At 43.3% G+C, this 27,025-nt stretch overlaps 1 pseudogene across 1 annotated transcript; it reads left to right on the forward strand.

Annotated features, from left to right (window-relative positions):
• Positions 1-17,364: 17,364 nt before the first annotated feature.
• Positions 17,365-18,061, forward strand: LOC308534489 (RNA-binding motif protein, X-linked 2-like; annotated as a pseudogene). Its single transcript has one exon. The product of its transcript is annotated as an RNA-binding motif protein, X-linked 2-like (transcript).
• The last annotated feature ends 8,964 nt before the right edge of the window (positions 18,062-27,025 follow it).

Genomic DNA, 27,025 nt, shown 5'->3' on the forward strand with positions numbered 1-27,025 from the left:
TCAACTGGCTGCCTCCTACACACCCCCGAGGACCAAGCAGCAGCCCTGGGCATGTAATCATCTGGCAAACTCCTGGTGCCCGGGATGATGCCCCACCGAGCCACCCTGGCCAGGGGCTAGCACTGCGTCTTAATAGGGAAGATTTTTAGCATGGCCTAAGGAATTTCAAAATCAGAAATGAGTGCCTGCAGGTATACATTTTATTGCACTTCATTTTATTGTGCTTCACAGGTGTAGCTTTTCTTACAAACTGAATGAAGGCAAGGCCCTCCACCAGCAGAAAGATTACAACTCACTTTATTATGGTGGTCTAGAATCAAAACCCCATTATCACTAAGGTATGCCCTTATTTGGTCAGACACTAGTGTTTGAGTCAAACATCTTTACCCTCAGATAACACTACTTTATTGCTCACTAGCATGTGTCATTCTTTTATTCTTTAATTCACAAGTGTTAAAGCCTATGATTCAGGGAAAGCAAGGAAGTGACCTAGTGTGGCTTTGGGTTTTGTCTCTGTTTCTCAAACTGCAGGCGAGGTGTATGGGACTCTTCAGGATGCACATGTCTCTGTAAAGTCAATTCCACCTGTGAATGTGAAGGTAAAAGGTGCTGTTTTATGTTAGGATAATAGCAATCCAAACTGATATAAATAAATGATTTATTTAATAAATAAAGAAGATTCTTCACAAAAGAATTTAAAAATAGTATAATCCATACTCCTCCATCCAGGAAGTATAGTGTAATTCACCTCCCCTTGAGTGTGGTCTGGACTTAGTGACTCACAGTTCTAAAGAACAGAGTAGGAAAAAGGGAAGATGATACTATTACAGTGAAGAAACGTGGCAACACTGCCCTGGCCAAGTGACCCAGGTTAGCATCACCAGTGCTAATTCCTGTTGCTGTTATGTACCCCCTGATATGATGTGAGGAGAAAAGCACTTCACCTCAAAACCCAGTGCCACAATCTAACCATGGGAAAAGCATTAGACAAAAGAAGATTGAGGGACATTCTACAAAATCCTGAGAAGTTAATCAATGTCATGAAAAATAAGGAAAGACTGAGAAACTGCCATAGACCACAAGACACTGAGGAGATATGACATCTAAACGCAGTGTGGCACCTAGATGGAATCCTGGAACTGGAAAAGATGTTAGTGGGAAAATTGGCAAAATCCAGATGAAGTTTGGAGTTTAGTTAATAGTAATGTATAAATGTTGATATTTTAGTTTTGGCAAATGTACCATAGGCATATAAGATGTTAACATAGGGGGAACTGGGTAAAGGCAATGGGGAACTCTCTTTATTATCTCTGTAACTTTTCGGTAAATCTAAAATTATTCCTAAGTAAAACATTTACTTAAAAGAAAAAATAACACGAAAAAATTTTCAAAATCTGCATAAACCTTTAGGATACCATGTGAGCCTTTCAAGAAAGCTTATAGCAGACTCCTTTAAACTAGGCCCTCTCCAATCCTCCTTGCCCCGCCCCCCGCCCCCCCCCCCCCCACCTCAACTTGCTGGGTGCAGTTTTACATTGCTAGGGGTCATTTGGAGCAAAAGGTTGAGAAGCAGCATATTTAGCTTGATAATCCCATAACTGCTTGGAGGGTGGAGGTCAGAGAGCTGAGAAGCTAGTTGAAATCGAACTGGGAAGTAACCAAGTCTTAAGGCAGGAAGTCAATATACAACTAGGAACAACTTGACTTAATTTCTGTGATTGCTACCAGTGCTTTCTGGGAATTTACTAATTCAAGCCATTCATTTTATCCTGAGTATTCACACACCAGTAGTCAGGAGAAAGGAGGTCCTCTTCTCAGGTAGCCAGAGAGCATCAACAGAAGTGTCTCTCTGTGGGAGACAGAAGTCGAAATTAGAACGTGTACTTTGGAGGCAGACAGAAAAACCTGGGTTTAATTCTCAACTCTACTGCTTGCTGCCTATATGTGACCTCACAATACTTAAACTCTCTAAGCTTCACTTCCCTCGTCGGTGAAATTACGGTAAGAATAGTGCTTACTCCTATGATTGTTTGTGAGGGCTGATTGATAATATGTCCAAAAAGCATCTAGAATAGTTCATACACCACTTATTGCCCATGTCTGTTCTATATACTATACGTATAGTCTCATTTTATCCTCACAACAGTCCTATTAGTCTTTATGTTCCATAGGAGGAATCTAAGCAATAGGAGGATAAATAATTGGCCCAAGGTAACACAGCCTTTAAGTATTAGAGCTTTATTGAAATCACAGCAGTCTGGCTCTAGAACAGTGGTTCTCAACCTTCTGGCCCTTTAAATACAGTTCCTCATATTGTGACCCAACCATAAAATTATTTTCGTTGCTACTTCATAACTGTAATGTTGCTACTGTTATGATTCGTAATGTAAATATCTGATATGCAGGATGGTCTTAGGCGACCCCTGTGAAAGGGTCGTTCGACCGCCAAAGGGGTCGCGACCCACATGTTGAGAACCGCTGCTCTAGAATCTTTGCTTTTAGCCAGCAAAGATTGCTGCTTCTGTTATCAGAAAAGAAGGAAGAAAGAAGAAAGGGGATATGCCATGTGGGGAGGTCCTAAGAAAGGGTACCTCATAGAAGGAAAATGGTTAACACTCCTGCGGTGGTTCAAATGCATAAATAACAGAGAGATGAATTGGGAACAACACCAAATTATGCCTACGCGCCAATGGAAAGGAAGCACTTGCTCCTGCTGGCCAAGTCAATGATAACTTTGCTTGGATGCAATCTAATAATATTATAAAAGAAAAGCTTATCAAATTAGAGAAGCTCCCACCCACATGCTTATGCCAGTGTTTTCTCAGATTTCCTGGATGAAAGGTTATATAGCAGACAGTGCAGTTCAAAACAAGACACACGATAATCCTCACTGTACAGAAGCCAGCCAACATTCCACAATTAATCATTCTTCAAAACCAAGGCCAACACAAACCTGAGGCCCTGTTCTTAAAGGCACCCACGTCCCCCAGAATAAGGAGCTGGCTACCACAGAAGCAGAGGCCCAGCTTGGACTACTAATGTGACCACCAGCCAGGTCACAGTTCCCCTGCCAGGAACTGGACCTCTGTGGATGCCGGGAGTTGGAAAAAGACATGAGCAGCCACAGGCATAGAGGAGAGACTATTGGGGTTATAGAAAGGTATGCCTGCGCGGTGTATACAGTAAAACTGCCTTTGCACATGTGGGTGGCAAATGGGCCTCTAACTCTTTAACATCCAGTATACTCTGGTTAAGGTCCCTACACCACCATCCCTGATTTACTGTCCATATATTACAAGTCACCACCCTTCTAGTCCCTACTCTGAGCCAGGTAATCTACAAACTTTGCCTCACTTAATAGCTCCCTTTAACCACCAGGAGAGATCAGAATGGAGTCATGTGTTCATTCCAATTATTCAATTTACTGTGCTCTATCCTTTATCTTCCCCACATGAGAAAAATTAGATGTCCCAGAGATCTAGAAAGCTCCTATGTTCAAGAAAGAATGGTATGTGATGAAGTATCCTAGAAGGTGATGAGCCCACAGAAGACACACTTAGCTGTACATTATTCTGTTCGGTGATGTATAGACAGAAACTGTGCATAGGGAAGTGTATTTACAGTTTAGGAAACATGATGCTCAAGCACAGGTAATTCTGAACACCCAATATCCTCGGCTATTGTCACACTCAGTCCACTTACCTAGGTGTGTGCCACTGACATGACAAGAGCTAACTCTGTTTCTATGAGGCACTTGGCTCTCCTGTCTCTTCTAAGTTAATTTCCCCAAGAGGTTATCTGTCTTCTTTCCCCTAAAAAGCTTATGTTTTGCATCGTCTGCAGAAATCCATTTTCCTTTTTCACTTAACCCATTCTATTTTCCCAAAACTATCCCCCTTCCAGGACAAACAAGTCCATCACTACTGGTTCCCTCTACCCAGAAAGCCCTCTCAAACTCACCTCACGTGGCTCAGAGAACATTCAATCCTGTCTGATTGAATGCTGCCATCTTCTGGCCAAAACGCTGAACTCAGTCCCAGCACGTCTACCCGACAGGTCATCCTTGAGTCTTATTTGATTCCCTCACCTGCACTTCCAGCCAGGATAGGAGAGATATTCAGAACCCCCACAACTTAAGGCATCAATTTTAGAGAATTAGTTAATATCAATGTCCTACAGAGTCAGAAATCTCATGGTTTCTGAACTCCACAAGCACTTTGCTCACAGAGGAAGACCAGCTCCCATGGCCTACCCTGTTATCTGACCCTCCTAGTCAAATAAGCTGGGGTCTGCAGAACAGCTATGGAGCTATCAGGTGCAGACTTGCCTTGCTTGACTGCTTCTGGTTTCTGAGTGACAGCATTTGGAAGGCAGACCTTCTCATAGAACACTCCATATAAATGCAAAGTACACCCGTTTCGATCTGCACGGGGAGATGGACTTTTGCTTCCCCCAAAGACAAACTGACAAACAAAAGGCAACATTTCTACCAATGATCTTCTCTCAAGGATCTGTAACCAAGGGGAAGTATCAGCCTGACCCACAAAACATGAGTTGACCAGTTTGAAGTGTAGCTTAAAATTATGGCTTTAGCCCAGCAGTAACATCAGTAATACACCATTCCACAACTTGTAACACCAGAACTGGCTCAATAATAGCTCCCCTGTGGCTCGCCAGGTGCCCCTGCAATTGAGTGGGCCCAGACCCCTCCATCACTCAGGACCATAGGCCTGCCTATGGTCTAGGACTCCCCCTGACATCGAAGTTCACAACTATGGGTACAGTTTGGCACACTGACCCAAAAGGCTAGAGAGGACACACATATGTCCTTTAAGGCCAGACATGTTTGTACAGACATCTCATAGAGTTCTTCTTAGCCCTAGAATTTTTGCCTGTAGAAAATGGGGAAAGATAAGCCTTCAAATTTAGCTAAATCTACACAGAATCCTAGAATAAGACATTAGACCATTCATATGTCACTACTGATTTCCTTCTCACTGTGAAGGACAAAAACAATGATAGATGACTCGTAACATTTATTCAGAAAAGAAACAGAGGTTGAGGTCAGGGTCTACCAACTGGATAAAAAATCCATCTCCCTCACCACCTCCTCTGCCCAAAACTGTCAGATGTCACTCAGTCCTCATTTCCTAACCTACATCTGCCATCAGGCCCAACTAGTACTCATCAGAACCTGCAATGATCAGGGCCAGCTTATTTTTTCCAAATTTGCCAGTAACTGAGAACTGCAATTTTACATCAAACATTCCTCATTATCAAATAAAAGATCTCCCTCTCAACCCTTGTCATAAAAGCCAGATACCAAAAGCTGCTATTCCCGAGCCACATACCTTGATTCTTCAGTCATTTAAGAACCCCTGTCAGCATCTCTAACACTGTTTTGGGATTAGGAAACAGAGTTATGTTCCAAATGCTATCTAAACAAAAATACTAATCTTAGCTGTATCCAGGATTGTGGCAGTCTTGAAAATTTGCTTCTCTGGCCCCTTACTTAGGGGAGACTAATTAATTGACAGCTCCCCCTGCTGTCAACTATAAATTGAATGATAAGCAGCCCAAGAAGAAAATGTATACTGATCCCTAGCAGTGGCATGGATGGAAAAGGACTACAAAATTAGACAACGCAGTCTAGGAAAGGACATATGGATATACCGATATGCAGATTTTCATATCACGTGTTAACAAGCCACTAGAAACCCTGACCATAGAAGAGGCATTGAACAATGTCTGCCAGCTGACATTAGCCAGCCTTCATCAACCAACGAGCAAATGAATGCAGTGGCCATCATTGCAGAGATGGAGGCTCTAAGTACCCAATTACATGGAATGCCACTTTCCAAAGGCAATCCACGGTTGCCTCTGGAAGCCCAAACTCAACAATGGAATGTTACATCTCAATTAGAGCACTATTTGTTAAGGAAACCTACTTGCCACTCGGTAGCAAGTTGACTGCCTTGACTTTACTAAAGTCTTTCTGTAAGAAAAAAGTCAACAGTTCATCTTCACATGATATATTCCTAATCTTGGTATGAGTTCATTTCTTCTACTGGCAGAACCTCAACTACACCATTTCTTCTACTTGCAGAACCTCAACTGGTTTTTACAATAGATAGGCATGGATACCCAAGAGCAAAGCAACAATGTGACCAATGGACTCACTTCACAGAAAAGGTGCAGATTGGCCCCCCAATCAGAGGGTCCATTGGGCATATCACATAATTCCATTCTGAAGCAGCTAGCCTCAGAGGAAGTTGAAAAAGTCTTCAGAAAGTATAGCAGATGAACTAACTTGCAATATGTTTGGGCTACCTTCCATCAAGACGCAGTCTGTACTATATGGTAGTACAGGCCTACTAGGAAAAAAATACTTGGGTCCAGGAGTCAGGAGGTGATGTCAAGAACAGTCCATGTCATTCCAAATGACATTCTGGGTCATTTTGTTAGTAATCACTGTTGCAGGGATCACTGACTCTGATCAGAAGATTGGGCTACTTCTAAATGAGAGCAGGTGCCCAGCAGCATCACTCCATGGTTGAGCGCCAACCTATGAACCAGAAGGTCATGGTTTGATTCCCTGCCAGGGCACATGCCCAGATTGTGGGCTCAATCCCCAATGTGGGGTGTGCAGGAGACAGCCAATCAATGATTCTCAGTCATCATTGGTGTTTCTTTCTCCCCCTCTCCTTTCCTCTCTGAAATCAATAAAAATATTTTTTAAAAAATAAATGAGAGCAGGTAAGAGAGTGTGGAACCCAGGTGATTCATTTGATTACCTCCTACTTTCTTTCCCCATAATTCAGGCACATTTAACAGCTCTGGCTAGAAAATTTATGAATAGTAAAAGTCCAGACCCTTTATGAAGAAGGCTGGAGTTCTAACACCAAGTAAACCACCAATCCTCAACTGGGATGGTAGTGAAGGGTGAAGGAGGGAGAAAAGGGTATAAGTTGTGATCCAAAACCCTCTTCAGCAAAAAGAGCTGTATCTCATCCCACTAACATCCTCTTTAAGTTTCCCCTCTGAAAGAGAGAGTTGTGGGAATCATGGAGTTGCTGTTCTGTGGACTCAGGTAGAAAAGTACAGCTGTCAGCACAAGGGGCTGGTTTCCAACCTACACCTGAGTGAAGCAGGGATAATGAGGAATGAGCCCATTCCTGGGAGACTTTGGATTCCTGATGGGTGATTTTTGGCTCTTGTTCTTGCCATCAACATTGCCAAAATGTATATCTGTTTCTCAAGGAACACAATCTAATAGAAGTTTGGTGTCCAACTAGATATTGAAGCAGGAAAATACAACCAGTTGTGAATACGAACTTGTATTTGCCTGTAGACATTCTCCTATTTGAAAGAAAGATACTATCGAAGTCAGAAGTGGTAGCTAGACTGGGCTTTTTAATTACTTTAACAACATGTATATTAACTTTACCTCACATTGATGTAATGTCTGAGGTATATGCATCCAAAGTTAATCCTCATCCCTCTAAGCCTAATATTTCACTATTTGTCAAATGACCACCACAGTTTCTTGGGGCCAACTAGATTCATCTAGTCTTCACATGTTTTATCTGCCATTACATTCTGCTATTTACTCAGACAAACTCATGACTATCCTGGATATATCTATCTACCTGTGGCCACCATCATTGTACTCATCCTACCTCAAGCAGAGGCTGATCACCAAGTATATAAAATTTAAGTGGGCTGAAGGAACCCAGACTGCCGAGGGAGGGAGGCCAGGATTCAGATCTGTCTCTGGATTGGAGGCTAACTGGATACAGGCTGACTGGTGCCTGGACAAGTCCTACTACCATTGCTAGTACAAGGGCTGGTGCATTAGTCATGACATCACTTGGCAGATTTTGCTTTACTCATCTTTCTTTATTTTAATGTTTATAATTTCTTAGACAGAAGTTGCGTGAGTGATGGTAGCTTCCTAACTTCTCTAAGTTTTTATTAGTTCACTAGAGGCCCAGTGCACGAAATTTGTCAATGGGTGCGGTCCCTAGGCCTGGTGATCAGCACACATCATAGCAAGTGGTCAAACTCCCAGTCAAGGGACAATTTGCATAATATAGGATTATGTTAGAACACCAGGCATAATATTCAAAGCACCACTTTGAATAACGGCACTTACACTAGTAAACATATTTATGACAACCATTGGCTATGGGATAATTTTTTTTATTGGTCTTGACATAGCCTTTCCAACTCCCTTTAGGAGACCTATACAAATCATTCTCCATTTGTACAGTTTTATTCTGAAATACTATTAGTATTTTTTATTGTTGACACTATTACAGATGTCTCCCATTTTTACCCCCTTTACCCACCTCCAGTCAGCCTCCTCCATCCCTATCTCTGGACTTCATCACACTTGTCTGTGTCCATGGGCTATGCATATGTATTCTTTGGCAAATCTCTTCACCTTCTTTCATCAGTCTCCCCAATTCTCCTCCCCTCTAAACTCTGGCAGTCTGTTCCGTGTATCCATGCCTCTGGTTCTATTTTCTCCATCAGTTTATTTTGTTCATTAGATTCCACATATAAGTGAGATTATATGATATTTGTCTTTCCCTGCCTGGCTTATTTTTCTTAGCATAATACTTTCCAAGCCCGTCCATGCTGTCACAAAGTATAAGAAAGCTTTCTCTTTTAGAACTGCATGGTATTCCATTGTGTAAATGTACCACAGCTTTTTTATCCACTCATCTACTGATGGGCACTTGGGTTATTTCCAGATCTTAGCTATTGTAAATAATACTACTGTGAGCATAGGGATGCATACATTCTTTCTGATTGGTGTTTCAGGATAGTATCTATTTATAACCAGACATCTGAGGCGGGTTATACAGTCAGAAGATCTAGAACGCCAGCTCAGACTGAGCTGCCAAGTCAGTGTTCTAATGTCTAAATCATGTCACCTCCCTGCAAAGCTCAGGCTATTCCATGGGAAAGCAGCATCTCCAGAATTCCAAATAGGATGAGTTTAGGGAATGAGAGCCTGGTTTACATGGAAATGGACTTATGGCTTGAAACCATGTTTATGGATCAAGCCATAGTAATTAAACAAGAACCAATTGCATTGTCCAAGAACAGAGGACAGACTTGGGGTATCATGGGAGAAAGAGGAGGTGGCTAGAACTTCTCAAGTCACACCTTAGCATAGTCCCTCAAGGAATTTTGGAGGCATGGCCTCCCAAACGTAGCTATCCCTAGGATTTAGCCTCTTTTGAATCTTTCCATAGTGAAAAATTGGCAATTTTAATTCTCCAAAAATTGTAAGGTTCATGTCATAAATTTTAGTCCTTCCTCAACCACATTAAGACTCCAAAAGCTATAGCTCCAAACAGTTAATGTCATTTATTTATAACCTCCAGTTTTTAGAGATAACCTAATTGACAGAATGATCTAAGTGGATAAGCAGATAATGGGCCTTCTACATCCTTCCTGCTCTCTACCAGCAGTCTTCCAACCATCAAAATGGGTACGATAGAGGAGGAAAAATAAAAGTTACACTCTTGAACCAATAAAGTTATTACATTACATAATATGACAAATTATCAATGAAGTAAGGAGTCTTGATACTGCATATCTATAAGACAATCAAAGACCTTATGAATTAAAACATGTTAAATTTTGGTTTCCATAAAAAATTCAGACATGGAGTCCACTTATTTTGCAGAAAGATAACCATAGATTTAATTGTAACTGGCTAGCAATAAAGGATCAAAGATAAGTTTTTATTTCTTTTAATTTTATTTTATTGTTTTATTGCTTAAAGTATTACAAAGAGTATTACATATGTCTCCTTTTTTCCCACCCTTGACAATCCCCTGGCCTCCCCTACCCCCCAGTGTCTTATGTCCATTGGTTATGCTTATATGCATGCATACAAGTCCTTCGGTTGATCTCTTACCCCCCTCCCTCCTGCCCCCCAACCCTCCCCGGCCTTCCCGCTGCAGTTTGATAATCTGTTTGAGGCAGCTCTGCCTCTGTATCTATTATTGTTCATAAGTTTATAATGGTCTTTATTATCCATGAATGAGTGAGATCATGTGGTATTTTTCCTTCATTGACTGGCTTATTTCACTTAGCATAATGCTCTCAAGTTCTATCCATGCCATTGCAAATGGTAAGAGTGACTTCTTTTTTTACAGCAGCATAGTATTCCATCATGTAGATATACCACAGTTTTCTAATCCATTCACAAAGATAAGTTTTTAAAATACAGGATTCCTTTATTTATTTTGGCTAAGTATCTGCAGAGCCTGCTGTGATGGCTTTAAAGTCTTCTTCCATTCTGATCAACACATCTTATGAAACTAGTCTCCCTACAAGAACAATTACTAAAATAAAACACGTACTTTAGTTACATTACCCCTTTTGAGTAGCATTGCTATCAATCCAACCTAGATTCAATAAATTAAGAAGTGCCCAGCCACTGTGGCTCAGTGGTTGAGTGTCAACCCATGAACCTGGAGGTCACAGTCTGATTCCCAGTCAGGGCACATATCTGGGTTGCAGCCTTGAGCCCCAGTTGGGGGCTTGCAGGAGGCAGTTGATCAATGATTCTCTCTCATTATTGATGTTTCTATGTCTCTCTCTCTCCCCCTCCCTTCCCCTCTCTGAAATCAATAAAAATCATATTAAAATATTTTAAAAATAAACTACTTAAGAAGCAAATGTGTCACATTAAAAACTGAGTACTTGAAGTACTAATGCACAGTACTCACTCTGCATAAGAACATTTAGTGCAATAACTATACTTTAATTCTTGATAACACTAACCTATCATTCTGCAATTGTAATTCTTTTATTAGTCACCTATTATTGTAATGAATAGAAAATTTGTATTTTCCCCTTTTGTTCTGATTATGTTTATAAAAATTTAGTTCTATGTCTATTAAGTCTAATAGAATTTTGCTTTTCTTTTTTCTTAAAAAAATATATTTTACTGGGTTTTTTTTACAGAGAGGAAGGGAGAAGGATAAAGAGAAACATCAATGAGAGAAAAACATCGATCAGCTGCCTCCTGCACACCCCCTACTGGGAATGTGCCACAACCAAGGTACATGCCCTTGACCAGAATCGAACCGGGACCCTTCAGTCCGCAGGCTGACCCTCTATCCACTGAGCCAAACCACCCTGTTTTTTTTTTCCTGATAGTTCATTTTACAGTATTTTATAAGATGTTGGCCCATGACAGTTTAGAAACAAATTGGTTCTACACCAGGTAGTCTGAGATGCACCAGTCTGGGCCACTCCAGCCTACTAAACTCATGTGATAAAAATAATTATTGCCTAGAAAGTTAACCATTTTACTCTTGTCATCTCATTTGCCCCAGGTCCTAAAATTTCCACCTAAAAAATAGGAAAATATTATTTGGGGGGCGGGGGGGGGGGCAGAATATGTTTTTTTGAAGACCAATCAGAAGCTGGTGTTCAGGGCCCCAACCAGCTGGAAATTTCCAGTTCTACCCATTCTCAGATATCTTGAGCAAATGAGAACAAAGCAACTAGCCTTTGGCGGGCAGAATGGAGGAATAAATAGTGTTGATAAATATCAACCTCAAAAGTATCAACCTGGGATAAGAAACAATCTGGAACGTATCAGTCTGGACAAGGAAAGGCCCCAACAATGAAGACGATGCCAAATACATATCTAAGGAAAGGCCACAGGGCGATGACCTAGGGGGGTCTAATGTCATGGCCCCATGTTTGAGAAGCCTTGGTCTCTGTTCAGGGATTAAACACACAGGGTGTGGCTATTTGAGCATTTTTGGGCACTACCACTAATTAGAGCTTTAAACACATCTTCCAACAGAGGGCACTTAGTAACCATAGAAAAAGAGAAAAGCTTTAAGTTAAAAAAAAACCATGACTGCTTCTACTGATTTGCCTGAAGTTTGGGGCTGAAAGTGTGAATACTGCCACTTTTAAAAGGGATTTGCTTTACCACAGTGAGACAGATAGAGGGAAATATTTTTCGTTGGAGTACACTAGAAGATACTTGTTCTCCACTTCATACAGCCTTCCAGAGGGAAGGTGAGGCCTGGCTGTTTTCTGAGCTCGTTAGAAATAGTTAGGACAAGTCACGCAGCATAGTTGTGGAACTTGCTCATATTCAGAGCCTAATGTCTCAAACTACCTTGTAGAGTTTGGCATTATTTGTCTCATCACCCAGTCCCAGGACTTAGCCTCTAACAGATACCAGAGACTGATTCAGAAAGAAGGGAGTCAATGGGAGGGACCCATCTTAGAATATGGCAGCTACTTAAATTGGTGAGTTTAATAAGGCAGAATTGGTGAGAATAAAGTCAAAACACAAATTTCAACTCATGCTACATCAATTTGTAGTTATTAATGCATGTTTTACCAACTTATTTAAATCTCTGAAGTGAAGGGGAACATATCAGTCTGGACAAGGAAAGAAGCAAAGGTTACTTGTTGAGTTTGTTGTTTTGTGTTGCGTTGTGTGTTTATGAGAAAAAAGCAAAGGTTACTTGTTGAGTTTTTTGTTTTGTGTTGTGTTGTTGTGTGCGTTTTTAAAGAGAAATCTAAGCTTAAGATTGCCCCAAAACTTTGTTTTTCTGGCTTATCCCCTTACTCCCATCTGCTGTTTGGCAATTGGAAGAATCCAAAGTCACTCGTAAATTTAAGGCATATTATTCCACCATATTAATTCTTTAAAAATTACCTAATTAATGTTACCTAATTCTTTATTATGTCATTATTAATTTACCCAAGTTCTACCTTTCCAATATCAGGGCAGAGTAGATACTTTGATTCATGCTGTGTTGAGGTTTATTAGAAAGGCATTACAAAGAGAGCTATAAGATTGTTACTTGGGAAAATAGACAAACTAACCAGGAATAGAGCCAGCAACTGGAATACTGAGATAAATTAAAGAAGGCAACACACCGGAAGTCCATATGAAGACACAGAACAATCTTAATAGGCCTAAAGTGGGAGGACTTGAAAATGCACGCTAGGAAGGAAGACAGGGCATTGCGTGAAACAACTGGGTTAGTTATTTGGGAAAACCAAGGGCAAGGTGCTAACCACCCTTTCATAAGGAAGTAGAATAAAAGCCATGAACAGTAAGGTGAGTCAGGGGGTGAGGGAGGCGTGTCCGTAAGCATCCCATCACATCTGCCTGCAGTAGAACTAGCATCTGGCTTTGCAAGGCGACCTGGGGTTCAAAAATCCCAGTGCCTCTTATAAGGGCGACTTATAATAGACTCAGCTTCTATGCATCACCTATAAAAGTTGATCGCTACCTACGACTGATTAGTTGAGATTAATTTATCTGACACTGGGCCAGTATTCGAATGCTTTCTTAGTCAGTGGAAGTAGAAACTGCTGTAATACCTCAGAGTAAGATTTCCACATCAATTCTAGTTTATCAGGTGAAAGGTGCTAACTGCTTCACTGAATCAGGTATTCTGTTAAAGTCAGTGGTTCTCAACCTTCCTAATGCCTCAACCCTTTAATACAGTTCCTCATGTTGTGGTGACCCCCAATTCCATTGTTACAAATTGAACATAATTAAAGCATAGTGATTAATCACAAAAACAATATGAAATTATATATGTTTTCCGATGGTCTTGGGTGACCCCTGTGAAAGGGTCCTTCCACCCCCAAAGGGGCCGCGACCCACAGGTTGAGAACCGCTGTGTTACATGAACCTAGATTTTACTATTAAATAAGAGAATTAAGTACATGCATGTGTTAATCATGCATGACAAGCAGCAAACCTTAACTGTGTGTTGTTGTTATTGTTGTTATTCAAACATCCCAGAGATCTACTGCATGGAGTTAAGCCACAAAAAGAGGAAACAAGAGCAAGATATTGGCACCCTGGGAGCACTTTTCCCTTCCCCCCTCTAATCCCCCACAGGCATGAATCTCCTAAATTCTAAAGGACCCCACAAGACTGGCAATCAGGGGAGTGATGGGAAGCAGCAGCCTGTCCCAGGCTAACCTCCCAAATCTGTCCCCCTTTTCTCTGATTCTCCAGTAAGCTGGCAGCAGCCTCACCTTGGCTCACTTCTTTCCCATAACGTTTGTAGAGAGCCAAACCAGCCCGTGTAGTATCTCTCCTGTTGCTTCTTCTATCCTAAGCCCTTCCTTGTTTCACTGCCTCCAGCTTTAATTAACGTACTCTCAAAATAATTTCTTTAAAAAAGGAAGATATGTTCCAAATTATTATGACATTTATTCCACCTTTTTCTGTCTATGTGGTCATTTAGTCTGATACAAACATGCATGACTAAGCTTATGACACTTAACCAGTCATCTTGCCACACCAAAAACTTCCGTTCACATAATGGTAGGAGCTCCCTATTACCCACAGTTGACATTTGAGTCAGTGTATAAGAGACAAGTAAACATATCAGACTTTGTGATACAGGAAGTGACTCTTGTTCCCCTAATACATTTAGTTTCCTGCTCAGCAAGGTAGGAATGACATCTACCTCACTATGTGTGGTTTGGGTTTATTTTGGAAATTTGGTTTGACACATAGCCCTTAACTACAAATTAAGCATTAGGTGAAACATTTGCTCTATAGTTGTGTTATAAAAAGTCATTGTAAGGGCAGTTGAATTTACACAAAGACAACTTAGGAAATTATTTGTTTTAGGTTGAGAGATTGAGAAAGTTAAGATTGACATAACCTCCTGGCCTCAGAATTCTTTTCTTTCTGAAGTGATGAAACCACCTCATAAGGTAGTTAGTACTAAGGAATAAATCAACCAGGACATAGAAAGCGTTCAGAGCAATGGTATGAAGGCTTAGCTACTGTTGCTACTGTTCCTGCTCCACATCCACACATTTTAAATAGTCATGACCCTCATCTACTGTTCACATAACCATCACCATGGTCTTACATATTTGAGCAAGAACATGTATGTAGACATAAAGTGCTTATGCCATAAGGAAAGGGGGAACCAGAATATTCAATATCCACTAGAGATGAAAGCAACGTGGTAAAAATGGCTTAAGGATTGGGAACAGAACACAAACATAAATGGTCAGGAGAGGTGAGGGGAAAGTGGTATAAAATTAGGCAAGAAAAGCAGCCAGTGTGAACACAAAAATGAAATTAGAATTTTAAAGAGACCCCCAAACAGGGTGTTTTTTTTTTCTTTTTTAAATATATTTTTTTATTGATTTCAGAGGAGAGAGAGAAAGAGAGAGAGAGAGAGAGAGAGAGAGAGAGAGAGAGAGAAAGAAACATCAATGATGAGAGAAAATCATCAGTCGGCTGCCTTCTGCACGCCCCACACTGGGGATGAGCCCGCAACCTGCGCATGCGCCCTTGACCAGAACTGAACCAGGGACCGTGCAGTTCCCAGCTCCACCCGCTGGCCGAACCAGCCAGGGCAAGGATGCAGCGTGGTTTTGCGAAGACCTCTGGAGCCAGGCCTCCTGGCCAGCCGCCAGGCCACCACGCTCCCAGCCAGCGCCCCGCGACTCAGTGCAGCTGGTGTGCAGACCCGTGCCTCAAGGACGGTGCCTGCCTTTGTTCCCCACTGGACTGGGGGCCTCTGCAGCAGGGGACCTCTATCCTATCTAATAATAGAGAAACATGGTAATTAACCATAACTTCGCTACCCTTCCCATTGGCTAATCAGCGAGATATGCAAATTAACTGCCAACCAAGATGGCGACCGGCAGCCAGGCAGCTGAAGCGAACAGGAGGCTTGCTTGCTCCAGTGATGGAGGAAGCCAAGGTTCCTCGCCTGCCACTGCCAGCCTCTGAGCTGCAGTCTAAGAAACAATGTTGCAAATAAAGAAGCTAAACAAACCCCATGCTTTCAGCCAGCCAGCCGAGCTGGAGTTGCAACAGTGTTTCAATTATAGAACCCAAACAAACCAGATACCTGCTTTCAGCAGCCGAGGTCTCAGAGCTGGAGCCAGACCTCAGAGCTAAAGCCGGCTCTCAGTTCCAGTGACAGCCATAGAAGGTAAATAAATCCCAGAATAAAAAAAGAAAAAAGAAAAAAAGGAGAGGTTGGGAACTTCAGTCACCCGCCAGCCTGAAAACAGCCCCCAGTCCCTCACCCAGACTGGCCAGGCACCCCAGTGGGGACCCCCACCCTGAAGGGGGTGTGACCAGCTGCAAACAGCCATCATCCCCTCATCCAGGCTAGCCAGGCACCCCAGTGAGGACCCCCACCCTGAAGGGGGTGTGACCAGCTGCAAACAGCCATCAGCCCCTCATCCAGGCTGGCCAGGCACTCCAGTGGGGACCCCCACCCTGAAGGGGGTGTGACCAGCAGAAAACAGCCATCACCCCCTCACCCAGGCTGGCCAGGCACTGAAGCGGGACCCCCCACCCTGATCCAGGACACCCTTCAGGGCAAACCAGCCGGCCTCCACCTGTGCACCAGGCCTCTATCCTATATAGTAAAAGGGTAATATGCAAACTGACCCTAACAGCAGAAGGACTGGGAATGACTGGTCACTATGACACACACTGACCACCAGGGGGCAGATGCTCAATGCAGGAGCTGCCCTCTGGTGGTCAGGGCGCTCTCACATGGGAGGAGCTCTGCTCAGCCACAAGCCAGGCTGATGGCTGCCAGTACAGCAGTAGTGGTGGGAGCCTCTCCTGCCTCCTCAGCAGCGCTGATTTCCGACTGCAGTTTAGGTCTGCTCCCCGCTGGCAAGTGGACATCCCCCGAGGGCTGCCGGGCTGCCAGAGGGATGTCTGATTGCCAGCTTAGGCCCAATCCCCCAGGGAGCGGGCCTAAGCCAGCAGGTGGTCATCCCCTGAGGGGTCCCAGACTGCAAGAGGGCACAGGCCAGGCTGAGGGACCCTCCCCCCCCCACCCCCCAGTGCACAAATTTTTGTGCACCAGGCCTCTAGTTTATTAATATTTGAACCCAGAGGTCAACACGTATTACACCTGGCATCGTGTCTCCAGAGGGAACGAGGCCACGCCCTCCCACGCCCGCCTCCCTGAAGAGTTACAGGCCCCTTTGCGCCTGGCTCCACAAGCTTCTACGAAGCAAAAGAGCTACAATCACCTCCCAGGTCCGCTTCTGCCTTCGTGCGTCTCACGCCGCAGTGTTTCATGGGAAAGTAGTTCCAGTGCTGGTCATGGGCCCCGCCAACTGAGCCCAGACTGACCTTCCCAGGGTGCAGCGCGCTGGCCAGGGACAGAGGCCAGTGGGCGGAGGACGAAGAGGGTGTTGTGCAGCGCCAAAACCCTCCGCGGGCCCCATTTCCTTCAGCTTCGGCGCAGGGACGCCCATCAAGGGCTGGCCGGCAGCAGAGGACTGGGTGCCGCTCCAGAAGAGAAAAGTTTGTTGCAGAAACCCCACCCCGCGGAGATGAACCCTTTAACCAAAGTCAAGCTGATCCATGAGCTGAACAACCAAGCTGAACAACCGCGAGGCCCATCTCGGCCAGGCCCCGCCCCTGGCAGGGTCCTGGGGCTCCCAGTACAGAGACAGCGCCTGGGTCTTCCTGGACGGCCTCCCTTACGGGCTGGCGGAGGGGAGTGTCCTCTGTGTGTTCTCGCAGTATGGCGAGGTCGTCAGCATCCATCTGGTGCGGGACAAGAAGACCGGGAGGTCCAGGGGATTCTGTTTCCTCTGCTACGAAGACCAGAGGAGCACCATTCTGGCCGTGGACAATTTTAACGGGATCAGGATCAAAGGGTGAACCATCCGAGTGGACCACGTGTTGCATAATCGGCCCGAAGGACTCGGGAGAAGTGGGTATGTGACCAAGGGGGCCAGGATAAGGGCGGTGGGGCGCACACCCCTTCCCTGAATTCACCCGGGGGCTCTGAGGATGACCACCCACCAAAACACACACAGACACAGAAAATAAAGAAAAAACGAGGACTGATCTGGAGGTACCGCAGAGCAGCCAGCCTCCTCTTCACCTCCCAGAAGCAAGACAACAATGGAGAAGGATGACCCCTGCTCTAAAGCACCACATCAGAGCTGGTGGGAGAACTGCTTTGAGAAGCCAGTTGTGATAAGGGAGAGAGCAGAAGACTGGCCCCCAGGTTTCTTGTAGAAGAAGCACCTCCGTCTGGATAATAGAGGAGGAAAGGGAAGGAGCACGGGGTGGGACGCATTATTGGGGTAAATTTAAGAGGAAGGCAAAGGCTGAGGACTAGAAAGAAAGACTTGGAGGAAGAGAGAAACCAAATGGAAATTTTTCAAGGGAAATTGTGGGTATTCTGTGTGGTAAGATAACTTCCTCTGAATTACAAATCCCAAGTAAGAATAAAAAAATAAATCATGATAAGGTCAGTGTGAGTGGATTTCTTGTGTAAATTAATAAAGGGATTGAGTTGACCTCAAGATGGGTACTAACTGGGCTGCCAAATACAAGGGTCTGAGAAGAAAGACGCGTGTTTTAATTACACAGACAAGAAACGGGGGTTCAGAGAAGTAAAGTGACTGAGTGAAGGGCACAGTGTTATAGGAAACAGGGCTGGTTTGGCTCAGTGGATAGAGCATCAGCCTGTAGACTGAAGGGTCCCAGGTTCAATTCCGGTCAAGAGGCAACCAATGCAGGAGGCAACCAATGTGTCTCTCTCATATCAATGTTTCTCTTTCTCACTGTCTCTCCCTCTCCCACTCTCTCTAAAAAGCAATGGAAAAATATTCTCAAGTGAGGATTAAAACAAAAAAAAACAGGGCAGGATTCAGAACTTAGTCAAGCTGCCTCATTTCATTATGCCTCTGACATAGCAGAGGGATAGGTGGGCATGTAAGAGGACATACCTCCCTGAATATAGAAACAATGCTACATAATTTTTATCCTATATAATAAAGAGGTAATATGCAAATTAACCCTCATGCCATCACAAGCTGGCTGTGCCCACAGCAGAGGTGGGGTTCCCAAAACACAAGATGGCTGCGCCCACAGCAGAGGTGGGGTTCCCATAACACAAGATGGCTGCGCCCACAGCAGAGGTGGGGTTGCCATAACAAGCCGTAATGAGCGATCAGCAGGGAGCTGAGGCTGCATGGTGCCAGGGCGGGGGACCTGAGGTTGCGCCCCCGGCCCAGTAGGGCTTGACCGGGGATCTCAAAGCGTACAGCCCCGGCCCAGGCCAGGGGACCTCAGGTTGTGCCTCCCGCCTGGCAGGGCTTGACGGGGGACCTGAGGCCGCGCCCCCCGCCACAGCATCAGGCCGGGAGACCTGAGGGTGCACCCCCCTATCCAGTGTGCACCAGGGGCCCTGAGGCTGCATCCCCCCCTCCCCCCCCCCCCCCCAGCCAAGCAGGTCTTGACCGGTGGGGCCGGCTGGGTCTGGATCTCATCCAATGGGAGTGGGGCTGACTGGGTCTGGGTCTTGCGTGATTTCGAGGCGCGTGCAGATGGGCAGGGACTTGACTCTGGGTCCCGTGGCGCGCCCCAGATTCTGACAGGAGGAAGATATTCATATATACTTTACTAATTTTCTTTCATCTCTGACATTTCTATTATAGAGAAAGGACAAATAGCAATATTAAAATATTTCCTTTAATTAATTTCCTTTTAATGTGCATAAATTTTGTGCACGGGGCCACTAGTAGCTTATAAATATTAATGTAAGAGCTAGAATTTATGGAATATATACTAGTAGTGTGCCAATGGGTTTATGTGAGTTAACTTATTTAACGAAACTAACCCAAGAAAGCTTCTATTACTCTCTTACTTTACAGATGAGGAAATAGATTAGAAAGATGAAGTAACTTTCCCAAAGTGCACAGTTAGAATTCAGAATTCAAGCTCAGGCAACCTATATTTCTGGATCATCTCAGCAGCTAGTCTGAATACATTAACTCATTTTAAGCATTGAACAAGGGAGCATTTGTACCTTTTTAAAATAAAAACCTGCAAATTGAGGCATTTTTTTGAAGTTGGGTTGCTACCAGCAACAAAACACTCTAGATTTGTGATCACAAGTCTCCCTTGATTTTCAGCCCCAATTCCCACCGTCTTGGGTACCACAATAGCTGCTGCCAGTTGTACTGGTATTTTTCACATTTTCTCTCTGAAATGAGACTAACAGTGGCGGCTCTGGAATCCCACAGAGTTTCCTCAGAACACCATATGTTAGAAGAGGCCCCCTGCAATGACCCCGGCAGCAGCTCCTCCTGCACTTGGTCCTCTCTGTGGGCCTCCTTCAGGTCCTGGAGCTCAGAAAAGGGGGAGGATTCTTTCCAAAGAGAAGAGGAAGAGGAAGCATTGGTATTCGCTGTGGCGCATGTTCCTAACAGTAATATCTCTGGGCACTTAGATTTTGATGGTAATATTACTTCATTCAATAGGAGTGACGGTCTGCCTTTATCTGGAATGTTCTTGATGAGCACCATGGTTAAAGATGCTGCTATGACATTTCTTGGACTTCTTAAAATACTTTATCTGTAGATATTAAAACATTTGCTAACATTGTCATTATATTTGACATCACCTGTAAGTTTTGAGAAGGTATTATTACTTCCATTTTATAGACAGTAAGAAAATGCCACATCGAAAAGTAAGTGACTTATCTAAGTCATAAGTCAGTGTCAAAACTGGAACCAATATCCAGTGTTTCTGACTCCAGATGAGATTAATTCATCTCCTAAAAATATCCTGTTTTTCTTCTCCATATGTCCAAAGCCACCATTACCTACAGATAAATACCAGTCCTTTCATAAGAACCAGTATCTAGTAAGTACCTAATAAATATCTAATAAGTACCAGGTCTCTCATGATGCTACATGTTAATTTAAGGTAAAAGGTCAGAACCAACCTTCCATTACAACTCGATAGACAAGTGGACAAAAGCATTTGCTTTGATCTTAAAAGAGAAGACCTTGAATCCCAGCTCATCACTTAATAACTATGAATTTGGGGGGTTATTCCTTCACATCCCTGAGTCTTAGTTTTCTCTAAGATGGTAGATGCTGCTAGTTGCTGGCCCAATATTTACTGCCCTTTCTTTTTTCTACCAGAAACCTGACTTGATTCAGAGCATCAGTGTGCCAAGTAGAAACTCTTGCTTCCCCAGATTCCCTCACAGGCAGGGGTGCCCACCACCCGTGTGGCAGAGTTCTGGGCAGTGAGTCATAAGTAGGCTTTCTGCAAAGCTTTGCTTCCCTCTGGAAGTGCTCTCCCTCTTCCGACTTGGTCCCACTTTCCTTTTTCTCCAACACTTGAATGCTCATTTCCACGTATGTTCCCATGATGTCATTTCTTGGGTGAAATAACTGACTAGTGAAATGAGAATTCTTCTTCCTTCAATACCAACCAAAGATACATTTCCAAATACCCTCCTCAGCACCTTCTGACACAGCCTGCTGAATCCAAGTATTACTTGAAAAACTGGAGGTTTATGTATTGGTGTTTTTCAGAATTTCTCAATTTTTTGAGGAATAAGTAACACCGTTTTCAGACCCAGTTTCCTTATCTCTCTTCCTTATCTCAGTCCTAGAGGTGTTCAGCATCATCTCTACAAAAGTATAACCAAAGGAAATGACAGGGTATCTTCTCTTTGTCCTTGGGGATCCCTTCAAGAGACTGGAGGGAAGGAGTGTGATGTTGGGATATTTATTCCCCCGGATCCCACCATCAGGTGAGCTATGCCCCCTCAACCAAAGTCACAAATCCTCTCTCAAGTTTTCTACACAGCTCTCTTTTTTGGGGTTCCATTGAGTATATTCTCCTTTTATTTCTTTGGGTCTAATTTGGTTACAGCTTTGATGTTTCTAGCTCTGACTCACTACACTATCCCTGTACTTTCCCTACATCCCACCTTCGCCTTTGAAAATAGTCCTCTTATTAAATCCTCTTTAAATTATCCTAATTTCACTGTGTCATCTGATGATGAGTGATACAGATGAGAAAATCAAAACAGTCCATTTTCACTTCTTAATATTGCTCCTCAGATTTCTCAAGTGTCCAGGGCTCACACACTGAGGGGACAGATATCCAGAATTCCCTCTAACACAGCCCAGCAATACAGTATTCTCCACGTGGTCTCCATTCTCACCCATACTTCCTTCAAACATGTTTAAAGCTTAACTATCCTGGCCTGGATAGTGTGGCTCAGTTGGTTAAGTATCATCCTATGCACCACAAGGTCACCAGTTTGATTGTTCGTTCCCCCATTGGAATATGTACGGGAGACACCAATAGACATCTCTCTCTCTCTCTCTCTCTCTCCCTCTCCCTCTCCCTTCCTCTCTCTCTAAACACAATAAAAACATTTTTTTAAAATTAACTATTCTGTATCCTTTTCCCATGACTCTATTTCCCAATGTGACAATTAACAAATTTGCTCACGGGTACTAGTACATTAATGAAGAAGGCTGACACAATGTTTAATAGTCTTCTATAAGAAAAAGTTGCATCCACTAGTCATCTCCCTAGACACTGCTCATTGACTTTCATAGTCTTTAGAACTCATACTGTCCCACAGACTATAATTAATCAAACCTTAAGATTCACCTAAGAAGTACAGGCGTTGCTTCATTATTTCACTGCAGAAAAACCAATCAAATAGGTTAGAGACTTCAGGGTGTGTTTTTTTAATTGTTGCTAACTGGGACTTACAACCTTAGTTTACTCTGAGGTTTGAATAAATGCAAAACCTCTTGATAAGATTGTAAACCAGAGCTCAGGAAGGACACTGAGGGCATACATACCATCCTTTTCCAGGTTTAGCCTTTAGCCTTTCAGACCTTAACACTATTTTCTCAGTGTACTCAGTGGATATCAAAATAACAAGAAATTGATGTATAAAACAAAATGCCAACTTACTAATTTATATTAAGCTACATTAGATGGAAATTTATATATATATGCTGTAAGTTATGGGAACCAGGCAATGGGTGTATCAGTTAATTTCAAATAACAGGAAAACAAAACAATGGATTAAACCAGAACACTATTGATATTTTATTCAACAAGAAGAAAAAGCAGTCTTATCATTATCGTCAAGGAACTATATCCTTCAGCATGTTTGCTCATGGCCTCCTGCTAACAAGACATCTACCACCCCAGACATCAATGCTGCATTCAAAATCAGAAAACAAATAGCTGGTTGGGGAGGGGAGAATACTTTCTTTACAAAGCCTTGTCCTTTACCTGGTTAGCTTCCCAGAAGCCCTGCTGACCAGAAGGCCCTCATAAAATAAGAGATTTGGAAACAGCTCTGAGTAACGTGGCAGCATGTTCAGCTTCAAGAAGGGCATTTGGCTGACAGCTTCTAGCGACAGTGCCTTCAGGGTATACCCCATGTTCAAGCTGAGGCCTCGTTTCTCCTATGTACCCCTCAGCCAATACTGTCCAAGCTGGGAGTACCAGGGATGGCCGCGTGGGCCCAAAGTGGGACTCCTCTTGTCTTTGTCCAGACTCCCTATGCAGCTGGTAGAGACTGGTTCAGATCCACGGCACAGCCTGAAGCTCTCCCTGCCCAATTCTGCTCCCTGCCCATTTACTTTCACAGGTGCATTGTGGTCTGAAGACTTTTCCTGCCCAACCCTGCTTTCCTCCCCCTTTATCTTACATGGCCATTACCCACCCCCACCCCACAATAAACCTCTGTACTCCAACTCCATCTCAGCATCTGCTTCCTAGAGGAGCTGAATTTACAGCAAAGGGCTATGTCTGCATAACTGTTCCCTACAAGGAAGTCTCCGTGGAAATCAGATATTTGTGCTAAAAGAATATAGGACCAGAACAAGCTAGGCTACACTGACTGATCCATTTGCACTGTAAGGATGTTCCTAATGTGGATACTTGTCTCTCTCATTTCACACAGGACATCTCTGCCCCCAGCCTACACTGGTACACGCTGGAAAGTTGATCTCTGATTCTCTGACTCCTGTATTTTTCTTTCCATTCAAATCATTCCTGTTCTGTTGGTTTATGCTTTCTTAGCCATGTTGATTCCCACATGGAATGCTATAGCCACACCCTGCTTTCCCCACCGTGGGGCCCAGAAGACATTCTATATTCTTTTTTCTTCATTTGTTTGCTTGTTTTGTTTTTGCTTTAAGGAAATTCTCCAAATACCTGCTCTCTTCCAATATGTGTTGACTTGACAATGTTAATTCTCAGAGTAAAGAGGAAGTCTCACTGCCCCTCCCTTTTACTTATTATAGGATCCTGCTGTCGGTCCTTAAAATAGCATCACTTTTAGAGCATAACTTCCTCTGAGAAACCCTCAAGTAGCTTCATTTGTTTCTGTGTTCATTCAACCATTTATTAAGCAGCTACTCTGTGACAGGACTCCATGAGACACTGGGCATACCACAATGAAGAAGGCACAGGCACTCTCCCAAGAAGCTCACAGAAGCTGTTTTTAAACTAAACAAAGATGCAGGGAGAAAGTTAGAAGAGGTGAGATGTAAACCAAGAGATGAGTGAATCATTCATCAGAGCTTTTTTACAACTTAAATATTTTAAGCTTCCTATCCTCCATGAAATACAACTTCAGAGACTTTTTAGACCAGCACAGCCTCTCTACATGCACTGGATATTAAATATGGATGTGGCTTATTTTCTACTAATCTACGCTGCTTAGCACTGTCTGGTGCCACTCTCAGATCCCATCTACTGGTGGAACTGCCTGCCTGAGATGGCTTCTCTCTCACCAGGGCTTGAAAAATAATGGAGTTGCCCCAAAAGGGACTCTTTCTGCACCAGGCACACTTGCAGCACACTCCCTATGTATCTGTATTAAGGTCGTCATCCTTATCTTGGTTTCTGATTGTACTTGTGTTGAGTGTGCTCATTCCCATCCATGAATGCTTATTATTATATTTTCCCACCATAATTATTTATAAGTAAAAAGTAACCAAACTCAGGACAGACTGGACTGCATATAAACCAAAAGCTTAAGACAGACTTGATTGGATTATGGCCTGGATGCAATCTTAAAAAAAGATTACAAGCCCAGCTGGTATGGCTCAGTGGTTGAGTGTTGACCTATGAACCAGGCGACTACGGTTCAATTCCCGATCACGACACATGCCCAGGTTGTGGGCTCCATCCCCAGTGGGGTCAAGCAGGAAGCAGCCAATCAATGATTTCTCTCATCATTATTTTTTCTACCTCCCTTCCTCTTTGAAATCAATAAAAAATATATATTTTTTTTTTAAAAAAAAAAGATTACCACTAGAAATAATGACAGTCCCCTAGTCGAGGATTTAAGAAACATTTTCCCAGAAGACACTAGTCTTGAGTTGCTTTAGCATTCTCTTCTAAGTTTTGGAATGAGAATGGCAAAGCTACAGTGGACCTCAGGAAGTCACTTGGCTCACCCCCTCACCATATAGAGAGGAAAGTTAGCTCCAGAGCATAAGTAACGTGCTTAGGTCGGACAGCTTTGACAGACAGGGGATTAAAACCCAAGATTCCTCACTCCCCGCCCAAGCTTTTTCCGACAGCTGTCCCACACCGAATCTGCTTGGTCTCACTGGCTTCCACAGCTAATTCTTCTCCCTTCCATATTTTCATCCCCACCGCACCCCCTTTACATCATCTGCTGTCCTCTGCAGCTTCCTTTCTTTCTCTCTTGCTTCTCCCTCCGTGCATTTTGTTTGTTTGTTTGTTTGTTTACATTTCTGTCAGTGTTTGAGTGTTCCCTCTTCCTGAGCCCTTTGTTTTTTCTGTCTTCGCTATCGGTAGGAGAAGAAAACCAATGCGTATGTCTATCTTTGTTTCTACATTTAGTACTTTTTTTTTTCTAAAAAAGCTCACGTATATGAAAATTCTGAACTATCTTTAAAATTACAATTCTATAAATGTGCTCTAAAGTCTACTGGAAACATAATACTACAAATTCCCAAGACTTAATATGAAAGCTCTTCTGGAATGTGGAATGGCAGAGTAGGTTTTGAAATGATGGCTTAGGGGGCCCTCAGGACTTTGAGAAAAGATATAAAGTTTCTGAAGGGGAATTACAGCCTTCTGTAATACAATCAGATCAAAATGTAAGGGATGATATTAACTCTCTGTGGTAGCAATGGAAATGAATGACTACAGAGTAAAAAAAAAAAAAAACAAATAAACAACAAAACAAACCAAGTCCTGCCCGGCCGGTGTGGCTCAGTGACTGAGCATTGATCCACGCACCTGGAGGTCACCAGTTCTATTCCCAGGTCAGGGCACATGCCCAGTTGTGGGTTCAATCCCCAGTAGGGGGTGTGCAGGAGGCAGCTGGTCGTTGTTTCTCTCTCATTGATGTTTCTATCTCTCTCTCCCTCTCCCTTCCTCTCTAAAAAAAATCAATAAAAACAGATTTTTTTTCTTTAAAGTCCCATCAGAATAACTGGAGAAAGCTGTTTGGTGCACTGTATTTCATCAGGTCTGGATGGCACCATGCACAGAGCCAAGCCCACTGTTTGTTCTCAGTCCATTCCAAGCATGGGCTTGCTGATAGGATTAGCTCCTCATCTATTCCTCTAGCAGGAAGGGCATCATGTTAGCATTTTTGATGGCAGACATTAACATTCTAGATCCAAGGAAGGGGAATCCTTTCATATAAATTAACTAGTTGGTATCCGGCCCCCCACACACTTCCTTTCACTAAAATCTCTTCTACTCCCTATATTAGATTCTAGCTCTCGGCCTGCAGAGATGAGGTTCTAACCTTAAACTCTGGTGACCCCACAAGAGTGTTGTCACCATGAGCTCTGCCCTAATATCCAGCCAGCTTCCCTCTTTAGCATCTCAGGGCCCTCTCTAGCTTCTGCAAGCGATAAAATCACAAATATCTATTGAGCATAACTGCATGGCTTTGACTACGGTAGGGAACTTGCCCTTCAAGAGTGGAAAATCACTGATTTAAACACACCAGGAGTAGTGGGTACCAATGAGTTGAGGAAATGTGTAATGAGACCTATTTCTCTCAATGCCATCTTTTTTCATGTTCCTCTAATACAGTGATGGCGAACCTATGACACGCATGTCAGAGTTGACAGGCGAACTCATTTTTTGGTTGATTTTTCTTTGTTAAATGGCATTTAAATATATATAAAATAAATATCA

This window comes from Myotis nattereri (assembly GCF_964212035.1).
Source record: "Myotis nattereri genome assembly, chromosome: 1".
Taxonomy (NCBI): domain Eukaryota; kingdom Metazoa; phylum Chordata; class Mammalia; order Chiroptera; family Vespertilionidae; genus Myotis; species Myotis nattereri.